The following is a 17,025-nucleotide window of genomic DNA, read 5'->3' as shown; positions in this document are numbered from 1 at the left end:
ATTATTGTTACACATAAATAAATACAATTGAAGTATCTGTCTGTGATTTAATCATAACGTTATAAATTATTACCGCTATTTACGAGTTACCAAAACAAATACAATCAATTTAGAGTACCGCTTTTACCTAATAATTGGAATATTTTATATGTATAATTCAAATACGCATTATGTACGTTGAAATAGCGTATTTTGAGAGATTCTCGTCATTTATACATAACGTTATAACTCGAGGTTCATGTATGGAACACTTCGATCTAAACCAAATATTTCCGTTTTCAATTTCAAAAGCAATTATTATTATTGCAGTTATGCAATCATATGAACACATAAATGTTTATATAAAATAATTCCATTAATATAATACGAATACGAACGAATAACTACGAAGCTATAGAACATCAATTACAAAATTAAATAGACGTGGGCACAAAAGTCAATAGAGAAAGATATAAATCAAATATATCAAAATCTCGTGTCACGGTCTTTGTGGTCGAACTCCTCCGAAACGGCTCGACCGATTTTTATGAAATTCGTTATGTATATTTGGAAGGTATGAATAAATCGGTCGTGAAGTATATTTCATACCGCTAGGTGTTAAGGGTGTCCCATTCCAGAAAATTTTCAAATTATTATATTTTTTTAATTAATAAGTAATATAAACGTGTTTTATATATTGAAAAGGTAGGTAAAATACTAAAAGATCAAATACATTATCGGTATACCATTTTATCAGTAAATACAACAATTTGGTCTATTTGTGTGTGTGTGTTTCAGTGAAAGATGCCAGCAAGACGCAAGGGAGCCCATTTGGGCCGTTGAACTGATAAAGCAACAAGCATGCGTAATAATAGAATAGAAATAACAGACGAACAAATCCATCAAAATAACGAAAATGTGCGTGTGGGCATGTCACCATTAAACGGTTTGCTCATCGGCACGTTTCCAGTAGCAAGGCTGTTCCTGAAGTCCATTCGCACACGAAAAAATATCGCAAATGACTTCATTCCTCCCTGGGTCTCTTCTTCCCCAACCGTACATTGTTTTTTTTATCGTTTTAATTTACACGGGACTTATATCGTGTCTTCATCGTTATTTTATGGAGGAAAGTCAAGAAACCGAAATTGTAGCAAGTGTAAATAATGCAATCTTGAAAAATAAGTTAATATAACATGTAAATTAATTCAAGTATACATACATTACATACATTCAATATACACATGATTCGAGTGCTTACTATTGACAGTATAATCAGAGAAATTATTGTATAATCATATGTTCAGCGTCAAAAAAACTATCGAAGTAAAAAAAAAAACAACAAAAGCAATGACCATTATTTATCAAGCTATTATAACAATATTTAATTTATAGTAGACTCTGTTTTGATTGTTTGAAACTTTTAAAGACATGTTTTATTTATTGTAAATGGGTTTAAATTACTTTGACAACATTCAAAATAAAATACTTTAGAAATACTATCATTATTCTGAATCAAATTTAATTATTTAATGCAATAAGGAAAACTTAATTCCATATGAACTCTGTTAGCAACGCTACCTTTAAACAGACTATGTTTGTTTATATAGTTTGTGTGAAATAAATCATCTCGAGTTGTGTAAAATAATAAACTATATTTAAAAAAATAGCAAAAATTCAATTTGTCTGTTTTAATAGAAACTTATAGTTGCTAATAATTGAATCGATTGAAAGGTAATAAAAAGACGCAGTTGCCTCACTGGAATTATAAAAGTATTAGTTTAAATGAATATCTTAGGAGTCACGGCAACATTAAAATTCGCAAGAAGAAATTTAAATTACGGTGATGGCCAACGATGCGGCAGCAAAATAACCAGTGCAAAGATTATATTCCATTCGTATGTATTAGGTTCTTACATATGAAATTAGCATTTTGTCGTACTGACCACTTTGATCTGAAATATCTCCTCTTTGGTTAAGAGTTCCAAATTCAAATTTATAAATTCATTTAGCTGGTACATTTGAATTTTGAAAACAATCATTCATTTGTTTTTCCTCATTATTTTTTCTTTGGCGTCGCTTATTACCGTACAATGGGAAACATGAAATATCGGTATACTTACGAGTACGAGTTCTACCGTGGTACCAGTGCTGCAGAAACAGCTCGAAGGATTAATGATATGTACGGCGAAATTAATTAATAAAATTAAAATTTCGACCTTCAGAACCAATCCCGTGGACGGCCGGAGACCAAAGTAGAAAATGAAGAATTAAAGGCTATTGTGGAAACGGATCCAAAACTTCAGAGATAGCTGCAGGCTTCGGGGTAAGTGATAAAACTGTATTAATTCACTTGAAGCAAATCGGGAAAGTAAATAAACTTGAACGATACCTCATGAATTGACTGAATCGAACTATCAAACATGCGTCGACTGCTGTGTTACTTTGCTCAGACGACAATAATGAAGGGATTTTAAATCGAATCATTACTTGTGATGAAAAGTGGATACTGTACGATATTTGGAAGCGCTCGTCGCAATGGCTGAACCTTGGAGACCCAGCCAAATCCTGCCCTAAATGAAAATTGACTCAGAAAAAATTACTTGTGAGTAATTGGTGGACTAGCGCTGATGTCGTTCACTACAGCTTTCTAAAATCTGGCCAAACGATTACAGCAGATATCTATTGTCAGCAACTACAAACCATGAAGGAAGAACTAGCTGCTAAACAACCGAGATTGGTCAATCACTCTAGGCCACTGCTGCTTCACGACAAGGCAAGACCACACACTGCACAACAAAAAACCACTAAGTTAGATAAGTTACAATTGGAATGTCTGCGACATTCAACGTACTCCCCGGGCCTTGCTCCAACAGATTACCATTTTTTCCTGAATTTGGACAACTTCTTACAAGGAAAAAATTCAACTCCGATGAGGCAGTCCAAACCGCCGTCTAAGAGTTTATTGATTCTCGCCCCCATGGTTTTTTTAGTAAAGGGATCAATGAACTACCTATGAGATGGCAAAAGTGCATAGATAACAATGGTGCATACTTTGATTAATTAAATATATTTTATAAAAAAATAATTGTCTTTATATTCCTCCCGTACAAAATGCCAATTTCATATGTAAGGGCCTTATACTATTTTTATCCCATATTCTATCTCCAAATAGAAATATTTAGTATTGTTGTGTTCCGGCTTAAAGGGCGATAGATCCAGTGTAACTATAGGCACAAGGGACACTTTAGTTGCCAAGGTTGGTGGCGCATTCGCGATGTATGGTTAATATTATTATAATGCCAATGTATATGGGTGGGGGTGACCATTTACCAATATTATAAATAAAACAATAACGGCCCACCTTTTCCAAAAGTTCTGTCTAATAATGTGGGACGAATGTATGATGAGCGACCACTCACACATAAAATCCGTAGACATAACCTAAGAAAACAATAATAAATAAACGCATGAAAAAATTCGCAGGGTAGTGCTTTATGCATATATGTATAATAAGAATCAATAAGTCGCAAGGCCAAACGATGTCCGTTTGTGGCTTAGGTTGGGCACACCACGTTTATCACACGGTCACGTATACGTGCCATGTTCTCGGGTGGGCAAACCATCGAGCTAATTTGTGTTGGCTAAAGACGGACCAACAAAAAAATCGAACACTCAATTGCTCTTAGAAATTAATTAACTGCTTTAGGATAATTTCTTTTTTTTTCATTTTACATTTATATTTTAATCAAACAATGAATTTGTCCTTTATAATAATGAAATAAATTGAATTGAGAAAATGAATGGTTGGTGTTTTTTTATTTTCATCGGCGGTCATCATCTACAGCGCTCCGCTCCGATTTCTGTCATAGATCCCATCCCCACACACAATAAATTCGTTACTTTTTAGTTAAAATTCAAAATATTCAGTAAATATAATTTATATGGCAGAACAATGTTTGCCGTGTCAGCCGGTGTATTAAAAAAAAATACAGTCAACTGCGTTTACTATATGTAATATATCGAGCGCTCGACATTGAAGATAATATTGTAAGGAAATCTGAATTAATCTGCATTAGACTGGCGTGGTCGAACCCAAAATGCTTTTAAGGAAACGCCTCTGTCCAACAGTGAAACAGTCAACAGTCTTTGTTGCTTTTTCATGTTCAAACTGTGATAGAGTTTAAAAAAGGCAAGATGCCTTTTTTAAACTCTATCACAGTTTGAACATGAACTCTACAAGTTCATCCATTATCCAGTTTTCCATAACTCCACTGTTCAACAATTTCCTCAAAAAAATACAAAACAAAACCTGTAATGAGTGATGGAACAATATTTGGTAGCTGCCAGTTATTCCCATGACGTCATCAATCGACGCTCTTCATCAATTTTGCGCGGACTCATATTGACGAGTCGTTCTTTGTTTGTTCCATTTTCATGTCCATTTTACGATTATTTTGTTTTTTGTTTTTCAAGTGCTATTGTGTTTCCATAATCTATTTCGCACCAATCTTTACATGAATATATGTTGGCTTAAAAAATGTTTGTGTTAAAATTGAAATTGGGTTTCTGATTTTTAATAAGAAAATAAGATTTGCTATAATAATTTGCTATAATAATAAGAAAATAAGATTTGCTATAATAATTGGTGCGTCTTGGTACATATCACATATTCTACCGCCAAACAGCAATTCTTATTGTTGTGTTCAGTTCGAAAGGATTACTTACGTATTTACAGGTAAAATGGGAAACACATTGTACTTCCCAAGATTGGTGATGTAATTCTTATGGTGCCAATGTGGCGGTGACCATTTACAAACAAGTGGCTTATCTATCCTGGTAGTAGGGCTTTGTGCAAGCTAGTCTCAATAGGTACCACCCACTCATCAGATATTCTAGGGTTTGAAGGGTGACTGAGCCAGTGTAATTACAGGCACAAGGGACATGACATATTAGTTCTCAAGGTTGGTGACGCATTGAAGATGGTTAACATTTCTTACAATGCCAATGTCTATGGTCGTTGGTGACCACCCACCGTCAGGTGGCCCATATGCTCGTCCGCCTACCTACGATGTAAAAAAAAATCTACCCGTCCACCAATCCGTCCAATATTAACTATATAAGAAAAGGTAAAATTCGTTAATGCTTTCAGGTTATTGAGGATATTGTATCTTGATTCTTCCACTTATATATTTATAATATATATTAAAATTTTATTATACAATTATTAAATATAGTACGATTGATCCTAGTCATTAATTTAGCCAGGAAATTATTTCATTTTCCTTTACCCAATGGTTACTGGTTGCTCACCAGTTTTATAAATTCTCCAAACATCACTTTATTTTGCTGCATTTTGTATGAAAGTCCACTTGCCTTTCATACAAAATGCAACAAAATGTAGGTTAATGTTATAAGCACAAATATATAACATCTCGTGATCGGTAGTGCATTGTCAGTGGATGGAATGATTTAGTCTTCTTGCAGTTTCTATAAGTGAAAGTTACCACTTAATTTCAGGTGGCACATTTGCTCATCTGCTTTACCATTATAACATTATATATAATTAAAGTTTTAGCTTACAAATAGTTTATAGTAATTAGATTAAAATAATTAATAATTTATAAATTATTCAATTATAAATATTAAGTATTACATAAAAGACAAAATATATAAAAAAACACGATAGCATAAAAGTGATCTAACAATGTTAGTCCTTTACAAATTTATAAATCAGTAATTTTTTATTTTTAAGTTAAACGAATATGTCGTTTTTAGTAATACTCAACTTTGTTGGTCTTGTATTTGATTTTATTAAAACTAAAATATTACCAATAAATATATCAGATATATTATTCTTTGGTAAATAATCCATTAATAATATTTTATTACTAGCCTAGCCAATATTATACAAGCAGCGCGGTCGATTAGGATATCAATGATCGCAGTGAACTCTCATAAAATTCTAATCAAACGCCATCCGAGTGGTTCTGTCGTCAAATTACTGAAACAGCCTTAAACCCTTGGACACATTTCTGGTTGCTTAATTTAATCCAAACATAAATTTAGTGTATTATATTTAAGAAAAGTCTGCATTATTCAATGTATTTTAATAGGTCACAAATTAAGCACATGAAAGTTCAGTGGTGCTTGTCTGGGTTTGAGCTCACGATTATTGGTTAAGATACATGCGTTCTAAACACTAGGTCATCTCGGCTTTATGATTCAATTGAATAATTCATGAAATAATCGATTTGTCACTAACGGTATACATGTAAGCATTTTTTTTATTTCAATGAAGGATTACAAATAAATAAACTTAAGGTTGCTCTGTAACCAAAGAACATTTAAAGTTTATTATTCCACATGTCGTATCCTTCACAATCCCTTATTACTTTTAAGCTAAAAACAACTTTTTAAAACATCATATCTCTTAACGTCATTCCGATTTATTTTAATTAGCACAGATAAACTATTAAAGAAAATAAAAAGCCAGCGCGAAGGTAATCATAGCAAACATTAAAGAAGTATTACGATTATTTCTTTACATACATGTATACAAAAATATATTTAAAGACTCTTTTTAGAGTGATAGTTCTATATAGATTTTATTTTTATTTCTAAAACATTCAACCGCTTGCCTAATAATAATACCATGAATATTCATCGTTCTCATTCTGGCTATTTAAGCATAGACCTTTGCCCAGCGGTTGACTAATTATAATGGAGTATTTACGTTTACATGTCAGAATGAATACCTAAAAAGGTACCGTCAAACAATAAAATAAATTTATTAATATAGTATTTTATAACACATCTATTCATGTATTCGTCCCTTAAAACTCTAGGGAAACAGGATCCCTTTATCTGTGATCTTATCAATAAGCCCTCGATCGGGTATTCACATTCAAGCATCCGTTACGGATAAAATATTCCTTCGTTTATGTAATCATTTATAATCTTGTTGATAAAATCTGATTTCAGTAAACGTGTACTAAGCTATTCAATTATTTTATTATTTGTTTCATTTACTGTCTAGACGACTGAGTAGCTTGATTAAATAGCTATTACTTGGTGGTAAGTTGGTAGGTACCACCCACTCATAATTTATTCTACCGCTAAACAGCACAATTTAGTATTGTTAGGTAGGTTTGAGGCGTGAGCGAACCAATGTTTAACCACATACCACCACAGGCATAAGTGACATGACTTCTTAGTTGGTTATTTGTGGCCTAGGTTGGTGGCGTATTAACGGTTGGTACAGTCGGTACCACCTTGGTGACCACTTACCATAATATGGTTTATTTGCCAGCCTGCGTACTTAATATTTTTTTATTATGAAGAGAAATGAAACGCGGGCGCGTTTGACCGTTGTCTTGCCTTATGTTAGGCATCAACGCATCGTTAGAGCGATCCTGCCAACCTTCGAAGCCTGGATAAGACGAAAACGACACCTTCCGATTTACGCAGGTAATGACCGGTCACAGTTACGAAGTAACCCGACCTCAATACTAATAATAATAAGATCCTGGGACATTACTCACACACGGCCCTTTGATTCCCAACTAAGCAGATTGTACTATGAGATCAGACAACTGACTTACAACTGACTTTTCTTTTGTAAATATATATTTATATAGATAATTACACCCAGACTCAGAACAAACAGATATGTTCATGCACACAAATGTCTGTCCTGGAAGAGAATCGAACCTTTTTTTTTTTTTTTCGAGGAGGAAATGCATTTACGCCTCCCACCCGGACACGACCAGGACAGATATGTGGGACTCACGAGGCAGAAGGCCACCGTCCTACCTACCGTACTACCCACTAAAACCTCCTCGCTTCCGTCTCACCGTATGGTGGCGGGGTTACGGGAACGCGTTAGAACACCACCGCGACCCCGCCTGCGGCTGTCGCTTTGGGTGAGCGACCCACCGGTTGTTATTTATTGAGGTTGTCTCCTCTTGGCCCGGCCGGTGAAGACAAGGCCCTCGGTCCCACCACAGGCAGGCGCCTGGATGGGGAAACGTTGGTTTAGGGATGGTTTGAGAAGGCGGTAACCGAAGTCTGTCCACCCAGCATCGACACCGAAACTGGGTGAACCCGCATCTCCCTCCTCTACTCCTTCCTCCTGTCTCCGGCAGCCCAAAAGGACTCCGGAGACCAACTCCTCCTCCTTTCTCCGGCGGCCCAAAAGGACTCCGGAGTCCTCCTACTGGCCACGAAGCCGTTCGTTGGTCCACTCTGTGCAATAGAGAAGTACTAGGAGCGGCCCGTGGCACTTCCGCCGCGTCAGTCTCAGCCGCGATCGACAAACAATCCGGAAAAATTGATTGCTGGTCGACCCCGTTGCCCAGGGTGCACCACGTGGAGGTGACTGACATGCACCCCAAGAGAATCGAACCTTCGTGAAAAGCAAGTATCTACCAACCACGCCAACCATCCCTGAGCTACTAAGCCATTCTTGGTTTGTAACTCGGTTAATTTTATACCTTAATACGAATAATAATGGCCAACTGGAATACCAAATAAAGTTCATAAATATTATAACGGAAAAGAGCAATATTGAGCAAAATGTGTCGAAATTGAAAGAAATCAACTAATTACTGCGATGCTCATCCTCTGTAATATATCCATTGGTATAAGTTATGTACATTATTAGTAGTCTATTATTGATGGCATACGAAGCTCATACATTTTGTATGTGAGTTTAGTTACTCAGATTACTGACGGTTGTATATATAAAAACGGTATTTATATTATATGGAACAGCTATATGCTATTAATTGTCACTGTTCTTTAATCAAATAATTCATTATATTATATTCATCTCAAAGTACAAGCATAGGGTAATTCTACATTGACTCCCATTTTTGTGCGTGTACTCATTAGTGAGTTTATTGGTAATTTCTGCACGACTTGGCTAATTAACCGAACCGAAACCGAAACAGCCTGTGAATGTCCCACTGCTGGGCTAAAGGCCTCCTCTCCTCATTTTGAGGAGAAGGTTTTGGAGCTTTTTCCACCACGCTGCTCCAATGCGGGTTGGTGGAATACACATGTGGCAGAATTTCAGTGAAATTAGACACATGCAGGTTTCCTCACGATGTTTTCCTTCACCGTAAAGCACGAGATGAATTATAATCACAAATTAAGCACATGAAAATTCAGTGGTGCTTGCCCGGGTTTAAACCCACGATCATCGGTTAAGATTCACGCGTTCTTACCACTGGGCCATCTCGGCTTGGCTAATTAAGGTTATATTCAAACTGTACATGGTTATTTATAAACACTAATAACCTCGCAACACTAATGACTAATACTATAATCAAGGGTTGAAGTAATTTTGATTTATGTACATACATGTATATATACATAAAAAAAATTACTATATAATTAACAAATATAATAAATAGCTACAATAACAAAGTTCTTTAAGAAAAGACAAGTACAAAATTCTAAAACAACATTTGACATAGGCTTCAATTAATTAACGTCCAAATTATAATTAATAGCAGAGTTCGTAAACTTTAAGAAATTATGTGAGAAGCTTCTCGAAATCAAAATTACTTAAACCTTCAAACCTATATCACGAAAATTCGTCTTGGAAAGCTGGCTCCGATAGTGCGCATATGTGCTCGACATAATGAATTGACAAAAGTTATACATGGCATTGACATCTTTTATGACAGATTCATTACTTTTAAAAAAAAGCTCATGGATTAACTATTTGACAGCGAGTCTATTTTCAAAATAGTGCGATGAGATCCTGTTGTTTTTTTTCACACTGTGTTAATGAAGAAAGCATAGGTCAATAATTATTATTTTTTATTTTATTTCATGTTAACGCGATACTTTGTGAATGTTGTGTACACTTGTAATCGATATACATATCAAAAGGTGGTTTTTATTTCTTTGGATGTTATGTATGCCACCATTTAATATGTATATTGTTAGTGTTCCTATTAAATAAATAAATATATGATAGTATTTATTTCGTCAATTAGTATATTATACCTTTCTTGACCCTATGTCCCCTACATATACGTCTCATGGTGTAAATAATTGCTCAGATAATAATAATTAATCTCTTTCAATAAATTAATCCGAATCGAATTAATCATTAAAACTGATGACACACATATTGAGTTTAGATGACGCACTTGATAGAAAACTTAATCACTTAGATTAATCAAAGAGTAAATATTAGGACTTTTTGGACAGGACATCTGGCTATTTTATCTAATCTCGTCACATTAGTTCTATGTATCTTTTTTTTTCGGGTAGGTGTCAAATAAAAGATAACACGGTTTTATAAGAGCTCTTGTTAATTTCAATTAAATAAATTGGAAGATCAATAATTATACTAATACAAATGTGCTAATTGTGTTCCCTACCTGCCAGCTAAATCTCCATAACACGGATTTAATCCCCCATAAACAGAAACATTGAAAGAATATATAATACATTCACATTTGCACTATGGAGTCCATCAAGCACTCAATTCAAGACCTGACTGAACACTTCAACTCACGGATGGCTGAATTTCAAAAGACTCTTCAGAGTTCTATCCCAGCATCAAGTCCAACCACCAACATAGCGGCTCAGTTTAATACATTTAGAGTCTTTGTTTTAACTGCGTTGGAGAGCCTTCAGAAGCAAGTTGAACTCCTATCAAAGCAATATAACCAAATGGAGATGCGAAGTAGAAGGAAGATGCTCCTCTTGCATTGGAATTACTGAAGAAGTCAGGGAGAATGTACCAACTGTGGTGTCGAGGGTTTTATCAGATCATCTCAAGTTGCCTGAGCTTACCATGGATAAGCTCAGCCGATGCCAGCGATTGGATCAATCCACGCGAGATAAGCCTCGAGCTATTCTTGTCAAATTTCATGACGCGTCGCTTCGTAATAAAATCTGGTACTCGAAAACATCTCTCAAATATACGGGTGTAACTCTTTCGGAATTCCTTACTAAGGAGACATTTTTTTTTTTTTTTTATAGAATAGGAAGGCGGACGAGCATATGGGCCACCTGATGGTAAGTGGTCACCAACGCTCTTAGACATTGGCATTGTAAGAAATGTCAACCATCGCTTACATATCCAATGCGCCACCAACCTTGGGAACTAAGATTTTATGTCCCTTGTGCCTGTAATTACACTGGCTCACTCACCCTTCAAACCGGAACACAACAATATCAAGTATTGCTGTTTTGCGGTAGAATATCTGATGAGTGGGTGGTACCTACCCAGACGAGCTTGCACAAAGCCCTACCACCAGTAAATACATAGTACATGAACTGTTTATGGCTGCGAGACGGAAGTTTGGAATATATAAATGCTGGACGAAGGATGGTGCCGTTATTGTTACTGGGTCAGACGGTAAGCGCCATCGTATTGTCACAACAGCTGAATTTAATTCAATCAAATGCACACAGAATGATATTCCTTTGGCTACTATTCCTGCTGCTATTCCCAGTACCAGTTCTGTCGAATCAAATGCTAAATCTACCAGTTCCACACAGGCTATTCGAAGCAAGAGAACTGTCAATAAGTAAGCCCTGTTTTGTTAGACGTACTGTAGCATTATTAAATATATTTAATATTATATATATTAATATGTTTAATATATAAGTAAATTAATATCGTATACTTTAGAACATTAGTGTTCAGCTTCGATTTCTATTTTGTATTTATGTTAGATACTATATTGTTCTATTTTTACTTTCATTATTTATAATTTATGGACATGTCGGTACAATGTGAACAATTAGACGTTTGACAAGTTTACATGCTAATTGTAGTTGATTGGCTTTGGACTCTTGCATTTTGGCCGTAGTTTTTTTTTAGTACAATAACTATAGTAATTTAATATCTTACACTTATTTTTGTATTACTTTAATTAGTACGTCTTTTTTTTAATATTCCTTTTATTATTTAAATGTTTCTTGTTTTTTTGGGATAGTTTAATAGCTTGTTATAATAGTTCTATAGTCTATGGATACTTTTTGTGTAATTATTCATAATACTGATGTATGCTTTTTTTAGTTTTTTTTTTTATTGTTTTCTTTACCGTGTCACTTAAATCTTTAAAATTGTGTCCACTCCTATTGTTTATTATGATTGGTATTATCAATATTAATTTTAAAATGCTATCTCACATACTGCTGGCGGGTTAGAGAATATGCCTTGGTCAGAACTTATATATATATATATATATATATATATATATATATATATTGGTTGTTAATATAACAAGCATGATTTCAAAAGTGACTCGAATGACAATAGTGAGTATCTTAGTGACGCAGTGCTCTCTAGTGATGATAGTTTTCATAGTGCTTCTCTTCCTCTAATTTTTCTTTTAGATTCAACTTTCTCCGGTTTCACTAGAAATTTTAATGTAGTGCATATAAATGCACATAGTATACCATCTCATTAACCCGATTTTCTGTCTTCCTTCGATAGTAAACATATTCATGCCGTCCTAGTATTCGAATCTTTTCTGAAACCCTGCTTACCTTCAACTTCTTACTGTTTGCCTGGCTTTCATCTGATCCGGAATGATCGTACCGGTAAAGATGGTGGTGGAGTGGCAAAATGTCTCCGTAGTCATATCCCCTTTACTATTTTAAATAAATCTCCTACACAATACTGTGAGTCATCTGAACATATTTTTATGGAAGTCTTATTCGGCCATCTCAACATCTCGGTGTTTTTTATAGTCCGTCCCTTACTATTAATTATTTTGATAATTTTGAAAATTTGTTGGAACAATTTAGTGCGTCTGTTGATCACACAATCATTATGGGAGATTTTAATACTTGTTTAATTAAAGATGATCAACGCGCCAAACGATTTAAAAATATAATTAATAGCTGTAACCTTAACGTACTTCATACGAACGCAACTCATTTTTTTCCAAATTGTTTGCCATCGCTGTTGGACTTAATGGTTGTTTCCTCGCCTAGTCATGTTGATGCACATGGTCAGCTTCCCGCTGAAGCCTTTTCTTACCATGACTTAATTTATTTATCCTATAGGATACGGCCTCCGCGGGCTAAGCCCACCATAGTCATGCGGCGAAATTAGCAGAATTTTAATACTCCCAATTTTATGGCTGATCTAAACAATATCAACTGGACCGCAATATATAATGCCAGCTCAGAAGACGATAAAATGAGTATATTTAATTCCCTATTAAATGATCTATTGGATGTACATGCCCCTTTAAGACCTATCAAGCTTAAGCACCTACCGGCTCCTTGGCTAACTCAGGACATTAAAGCACTCATGGCAAAGCGTAATGCTGCGAAAGCTAGATATAAAAGAAATGCGACGAACGATAATCTTTTAAAATATAAGCACCTGCAAAATCGTTGCAGTATGCTTTGTCGTGATGCTCAGCGTAAGTTTATTACTAATGCTATCGAAAAAAGCGGAACATCTAGGATATGGTAGTTTTTGAGAACATTGGGGATAGGGCGTCAGCGGGAAACGTTTCCTGCCAATTTCAATCTCGATAATCTTAAACACATAATAAACACTTTATTTCCTCTTCCTCTGTAAACAATCAACAGCCAATCGTTGTCCACTGCTGAACATAGGCCTCTCCCAAGGTGCGCCAAAGCTCCCTGTCCTCCACCTTCCGCATCCAGTTGGTGCCCGCCACCTTCTTAAGGTCGTCGGTCCACCTGGCTGGAGGGCGCCCTACGCTGCGCTTGCCGATTCGCGGTCTCCACTCTAGGACTCGTCTACTCCAACGGCCATCGGTCCTACGACATACGTGACCAGCCCACTGCCACTTCAGCCTGCTAATTTTGCAAGCTATGTCGGTGACTCCGGTTCTTTTCCGGATAATCTCATTTCTGATCTTATCCTTCAAAGATACTCCGAGCATAGCTCGCTCCATAGCACGCTGAGCGACTTTGAATTTGTGGACTAGTCCCGCAGTTAGTGTCCACGTTTCGGCACCGTATGTCATGGCAGGTAAGACGCATTGTTTGAAGACTTTCGTCTTCAAACATTGTGGTATAGACGACTTGAGGACTTGACAAAGGTTGCCAAATGCTGCCCATCCCAAGCGAATTCTTCGATCGGCTTCCTTCTCGAAGTTGTTCCTACCGACTTGTATTATCTGTCCTAGGTAGGTATATTCACTAACAACTTCGAGAGGTTTCCCCTCGACGTATATCGGTCCCGGCACGACATGCCTATTGAACATGACCTTGGTCTTGTCCAAGTTCATACCGAGACTGACACACCGGGAAGACTCGCCTAGGCTACGCAGCATTTCAGTGAGTTGTTCCAGCGACTCTGCTATGATGACGATATCGTCGGCAAATCGAAGGTGTGAAATGTACTCGCCGTTTACATTGACTCCATACCTAGTCCAATCCAGCGTTTTGAAAACGTCTTCCAACGCGTTGGTGAACAGTTTCGGGGATATTACATCCCCCTGTCTCACCCCTCTGCGCAGTTGGATCGCCTTCGTCTTACAGTCCTGGATGTGGACAGTCATTGTAGCGGCGTTTTACAGACATCTCAGTACCTCGATATATCTCCAATCGATATGACATCTCTGCAATGAGTTGAGCACTGCCCAGGTTTCGATGGAGTCGAAGGCTTTCTCGTAGTCCACAAATGCCATACACAGCGGCTGATTGTACTCTTCGGTCTTCTGCACAATCTGCCGAACAGTATGGATGTGGTCCACGGTGCTGTAGCCTGATCGAAAGCCGGCTTGCTCTGGGGGCTGGAACTCGTCAAGTCGTCTGGCGAGACGGTTCGTGACGACTCTTGAGAACAGCTTATACACGTGACTCAGGAGGAAGATTGGTCTGTAGTTTTTCAAGAGGGTTTTATCACCTTTCTTGAAAAACAGTACCACCTCACTCCCGCTCCACGTTTCCGGGGTCTTGCCATGTTGGATGACGGAATTAAAGAGGCTTGCTAGCTCTTTCAGGACCGGAGTCCCGGCTGCCTTAAGCAACTCTGTTGTGATTCCGTCATCTCCCGGAGCTTTGTTGTTTTTAAGCTGTTCTAGAGCCGCCCTAATCTCTCCTTGGTCAACGACCGGGAGCTCCTCGGAGTAATGGCGCATAAGAGGGGCGCGCTGGTCATCAATACTGATTCCCACGGGTTTATCCGATCTTGAAGAGAACAACTGCCCATAAAACCTCTCTACTTCTCCGATAACCTCAGGCCTAGAGGTAACGACCCCACCATTTTCAGTTTTAAGTTTTGTCAGACGCGGCCTCCCAAACTTGCGAGCGAACACTTTCGATCCCCGATTTTGCTCAATCGCAGCCTTGATGGCACGGGTATTGGAGCGTCGGAGATCGCGTCGCGTCAGCGTTTTTATTGTTCGGTTTAAGGCCTTATCTGACAAAAACGATGGTAGTTCTCGTCGTTTTCTCATGAGCTCGAGTGTCTCAGCAGAGAGTTTTGGTGCGTTGTCTCTTCTCTGTGGCGGAAAACACTTGCGGGATGTGTTTTGCAGTATTTTGACCAGCGTGTCGGTTCTCTCATCAATGCTGCTTATGGTTTCCAACGCGGTGAATTGATTTTGAAGTTCCATTTGGAAATTTTCGGAGCCTTGAGCAGCTTGGAGCATGGTAGGTCGGAGAGTAGACCTCATCATTCTCGATCTTTCGGTTTTTAAGTTGATATTTAGAGTGCCTCGAACCAAGCGGTGATCACTTCCGGTATTAAACCTGTTGATCACTGAAACATCTCTAAATATGTGCCTTTTATTCGAGATGATAAAGTCTATCTCGTTCCTTGTCACGTTATCGGGGCTTCGCCAGGTCCACCTCCTCTGAGGCTTCTTTTGAAAGAAAGAATTCATCAAAAAAAGCCCCTGCGCTTCGAGAAAGTTTACCAGCATTTGCCCCCTGTGATTTCTGCAGCCCAAGCCGTAAGGTCCGACTTTCGATTCACCGCTATCTTGTACTCCCACTTTAGCATTAAAGTCTCCCATAACAACATTGTAGTGGGCCCTCGAGGTATCGTTGAGGGCCTTTGCGATGTCCTCGTACATCGCTTCGACCACATCATCAGAGTATGTCGAAGTTGGCGCATATACCTGTACAACCTTCAGGGAGTACCTGTCGGAAAGTTTTAGGACAAGGTACGCTACCCGGTTCGACACACTACTGATTTCCACAATGCTGCTAATGAGATCCTTTTTGACTAGAAAACCGACACCACCCTGGGAGAGGTTATCACCTTCGCGGAAGTAGAGTAAGTTACCGGACTCTAGAGTTATCGTGTCCTCCCCCTGTCTTCGGACTTCAGATAACCCCAGTATATGCCAGTTTATATGACTTAACTCTACTTCTAATTCGGCGAGGTGATGGTCCAGCCTCATCGAGCGTCCATTATACGTTGCCATTTTCAGTCGTTTTATACGGTAGCCTGCCGTGAACCGGTGATTCTTAGCACCCCCTGCCCTGCCGATACCGCGACCGCTACCTTGGTCGGGCCTAGCGGGCTTGCCGGTAACTGGGGGCCTTTTTTTGGGCGCATCTGCCATTAAGGGAGGGGTTTGCCCATACTCGCCGCGCTGGGCAGGCGTGTTTGGCGAGCGCAGTAGGGGGTAAGATGTTTATGGGAGGGGGGACGCTGCTGCCCATCCCCCCTTTTCCCCGTCCCTCAGTCGCCTCTTACGACACCCACGGGATGAGATTGGGGGAGTACTATTCTAAGCCGGTACTCCACGGTTAGCCGGTACTCCACGGTTATCCTCTGTAAACAATCAGTACAAATCCATCACACTCAACTATCTCCATTCATTGCCAATCCCTAGCTATCCTCCTTTCCAATTCAGTCCTGTTACCATGGGAGAATTAAAAAAACACATCCTATGCATTAAATATGATGCAATCGGTTGTGACGGAATTAGTCGAAAACTTATACTTCTTAACAGTATACTGCCTACTTTATGCCATATATTTAACTATTCTTTATTACATGGTGCCTTCCCTTCTGTATGGCGTAAAGCTCTCGTGATTCCTATTTCCAAACCTTTGCTTCCTTCTCAT

At 37.9% G+C, this 17,025-nt stretch overlaps 1 pseudogene; it reads left to right on the top strand.

Moving 5' to 3' along the window:
* The first annotated feature begins 10,298 nt into the window (after positions 1 to 10,298).
* LOC126773958 (uncharacterized) lies at positions 10,299 to 11,538 on the top strand (annotated as a pseudogene).
* The last annotated feature ends 5,487 nt before the right edge of the window (positions 11,539 to 17,025 follow it).

The sequence above is a fragment of the Nymphalis io genome, chromosome 15 (genome assembly GCF_905147045.1).
Source record: "Nymphalis io chromosome 15, ilAglIoxx1.1, whole genome shotgun sequence".
Lineage (NCBI taxonomy): Eukaryota > Metazoa > Arthropoda > Insecta > Lepidoptera > Nymphalidae > Nymphalis > Nymphalis io.
The sequence above is the reverse complement of the archived record's forward strand: the minus strand, read 5'-3'. Positions and strand labels throughout refer to the sequence as shown.